Source organism: Vidua chalybeata, chromosome 3, assembly GCF_026979565.1.
Source record: "Vidua chalybeata isolate OUT-0048 chromosome 3, bVidCha1 merged haplotype, whole genome shotgun sequence".
Taxonomy (NCBI): domain Eukaryota; kingdom Metazoa; phylum Chordata; class Aves; order Passeriformes; family Viduidae; genus Vidua; species Vidua chalybeata.
The window spans coordinates 64,900,890-64,904,572 of NC_071532.1; the positions used below are offsets into that span (position 1 = coordinate 64,900,890).

The window sequence follows — 3,683 nt, forward strand, 5'->3', positions numbered from 1 at the left end:
TATTTTAATTTTTTGCTTTATATCCAGTATGGCATTTGTCCACCAAAATCAGATGTTCTTATCCTTCTTCCCTTGAGCACGATGAAGGTTTTGGTGCAGGGTGGTGAGGCTGGGCTGACTGTCCATGCGGATTCAGCCCAGGCATGCACCTCCTGTGAGCTGCTTGCCTGCACAGGTGAGAGAAATAAGGGCCTGGGCCAGGCATTCACTGTGTGAGCAGCCCTGCTGCCTAACCTTAGTTTCTCTCTGGGCATGTTGAGTTCCCACACTGTGTTATCTATTTCATACACATTTGTCCTCAATAGCTTAAAAAGTCTGAGTGAACCCTTCATGGCTTCATTCTCCAGTGGATGAACAGAGCATCTGGGAACAAGAAAACCTTCATCTGGCATGAACAGCCGTGGCAGAGAACAACTGTTTGTGGCCAAAGTTCCTGTAATAACCCCCGCCATCCAGCCACAGTTCCTCATGTGCACAAAGAATCAGGCAGCTTCACAGAGGAGATGCCTTGGGACAGTTGGGATTAGTCTGGCACAAAAGGATTGAGGATGCATGCCCAGAATGCCAAATGGTGAGCAGGGTATTGGTGAAGTCAGCCACAGCTAAGACTGTTATCGACTGCTCCAACCAGGCCAAAACTAACCCAGGTAATAATTACCTGCTCAGGTCCTGCAGTTACCTCTGCTCTCGAGAGAAGATCTGAGTCCCTGCAGTTTCTGGATTTCTCATGCAGCACCCTGCTCGTGAGTGATTTACAAGGACTCAGAACCTTTTCAGGAGTTACCATCATCTTTTAGGCTCAGACTTCTGCTATGTACATTTGAATACTGTACCATCTAGGCATTTATAGGTATTTGACTTACTGTTTCAATAAAGATAAGCATGGTATATTAATCATTCATTGGGATTCATGTTAGCACGTGTAACTGTTTTCAAGCTGACTTTGTAACTTTTACTTGGAAAAGAGAGCAATCAAATGGATTTTGATTCATTCTCATGGTATTATATGATCCTCTCCCACACTCCCACCAATATGCTCCTGTTACCAGGGATCTAGAGAGGCAAATCTTATCCTCTAAATGAGCAGGAGCAGGAAGTCCAGCTGCTCTTCAGCCTTCTCTCAGTTACAAACCACTCTGGAGCACATGTAGGTAATTTCACATTGGCTTCTGCTGGTTGCCGCCTGGATTTGGTGGACCATGAACTTTCACTTACTTCCTTGCATCTTATGCCAGTATTTTTTCTTTATGTTCTTTGTTCTGTGTTACTGTCCCAGGAATCTTTTTTGTTGTTGTTGTTGCTTTGATCTGTAGAATTACATTAATGCAATAAAATAGCAAACACTGAAGCAAAGGAAATAAAAACAGCATGACAGAGATACCATAGTCAGAAATAATTATAACATTTGCCATTCTCCCAAGTAAAGGCTAACTTGTTGCTATATAAAGGAAATATTATAGCTGTTTTGATTTACTAGTCTTATAAAGACACACTTAAAGACAATTTCTTATATGTAAAAACTTGTGTGAAAATGCAGTGAACTATTTTTACTGGCATACAGACACTGGAGTACATCTACCTGGGCACTCTGTGCACCTGGAATCTCCACTAAATGAAACGTTACTGCTTAGTAGTCCTGTTTGGGCAGAGTCTCTTTCTTCAGATTAGTTCTTGGGCCTAATCTAAAGTACCTTGAAATTACTGGAGGTGTCTCTCTTGACAACAGTGCCAAATGCTCCTTTGGGCCCATGCTTTCTAGATTCTAGTGCTGTTACATTTCAAGATGTTGCTGTATCCATAGCTCTTCACTCTGCTCAACCTCTGCAGCTTGCAGAGCAATGGAAGACAGCATGTGTATGCACCAAATTTAAATTGCTGTTAGGATGGGTATTCCCCAGTACACTGGACTGAGAACACAAATGTCCAGGGAGGTTGAAGGATATGGTCTTTACTTAACCTATGCATTACCACAAAAGGACACATTAACCTTTTTTTCAGAGAATAGTCTTTCTCTGGTTTGTGGTTTAGTAGAAATCCAAAACATGGCTGGAAAATAAATTTTAAAAAGACCAAACAAAACAAAACAAACCCCAAAAAAACCAAAAAACCAACAAAAAAGCCCCCCCAAAAAAACCAAACAAAAAAATCCAACTAAGCCAGAAGAATCTTCTCAGAAATAATTGTTTTAGTTATTGTTTTAAAATAATTAATTCTCTTATATCCATTTTGGTATAGAGATTTTCTCTTTTTAGTGCATCCCTTTCTTCTTTGAGCTCCTCTGAGTCCTTTCAGCCTTAGAAAAGACATATAATTGTGTTTGTGCATGTAAGTAATACTGGAAAAATAATGTACTTTTCATAAACCAATTTAGATCTTTAATCTTGGGAGTATGAACATATGAACCTGTATGACATCCCTTGTTTAATGTTTCTCCTGTCTTAGCCTACTTTACATTGAGGTAGTGTTTGTCATTACAGCCTAAGCATGTAATTGTTCTGCAAATCTTTTAGGAGTCCAGATGCACTCACAATCAAAGGCTACCTCTTACTATTTGTGTTATCATAATGCAGAGAGAGGTCACTGCTCTGTTGTGCAAGATCACATTCAAACATGTCCTGAGCAGCAGGCCCTGCTCCCCAGGCTTCCCTCTATTAAGGGACAATGATGTATCAGACCTAAATTTAGTTAACAATAGCAGCTGTTAGAATGAAGGCTCAAACCAACTGCGTCAAAGGGTTCCTTTCTTTGCCTTACTTCCCCTCTTCCTGGAGCTCACCTGATGTTGTGTTGAGCTAATTCAATTTGCTGAGGTAGCAGAATGTTTTCTTGACAACAAGGTGAATGGCTTTCCTCTGTGCTGGGGACCTGAATTAGCTCAGTAGAGGATCCAACAGCGCCGGAGCTGGTGCAAGGGGGAGGGAGGGACCGCACTGCTCGGGCAGGGCAGGGCAGGAAAGCAAAGCAGAAGAGAGCAGGTCAGGGACCATGACAGGGAATGCCAGGGCTGATGTCCTTCATAGGTGATAAATTCTCTCGGCATTGGGAGGATGCACCCTCACTGCCAGTGTGCAGGTATAGCTCTGTGTGCCTGTCCCCTCCTTGCTCTGGCATCTGCCTGGCTTCTCAGTAACAAAAACTTCCTGAGGAGGGAAACTTCCCTCAGCCTGAAGGAATTTTCCTCAGCAAAAGAAAATAAAAAAGCTGGTTTAGCACCCAAACCACCATCTTGCTGTGATTCTGACAGCATGTCTGTGCCAGCTCGAGGGTCAGCACATATGGCTGTGGGCAGGTAATACTTAGGCTGTTTAAAAGCATTGCAATTAATTTAAAATCAATACATCTAAATTTGAGTGACTGCTGCTGCAGTCAATGGAGTTGGCAGACTCAAATCAGTGGCCTTTTGAGATTCTTGGATGATCCCTCAGTTACTGATCCAGAAGGGCAGGGGGTGACACCTGCCAGCCAGGCCCTGAGGGCACACCTGGATGGGCTGGCTCCGCCCAGCTGCACTGGGCTCCCCCATCCACCCGGGGACTGGAGCCCCATGCCAGCCCCTGAAGCCATCAGCCCCAGTGGTGCAACATCAGGGCCACTCTCCAGCCCTGGCCCACATCCCAACCTTGGCCTCTCTGTTCCCAGGAAGGTGCCTGATGATGGTGCTGGCTGCCCTGCTCTTGGCTGGG

The 3,683-nt window shown here is 44.0% G+C and overlaps 1 long non-coding RNA gene across 1 annotated transcript; it reads right to left on the reverse strand.

Moving 5' to 3' along the window:
* Nucleotides 1–654: 654 nt before the first annotated feature.
* On the reverse strand, nucleotides 655–3,683 carry LOC128786496 (uncharacterized). The gene is made up of 4 exons (XR_008430305.1): nucleotides 3,620–3,683; nucleotides 2,777–2,930; nucleotides 1,216–1,307; nucleotides 655–737 (listed from the first exon to the last, which is right to left on the reverse strand). It is a non-coding gene; the product is annotated as an uncharacterized LOC128786496 (long non-coding RNA).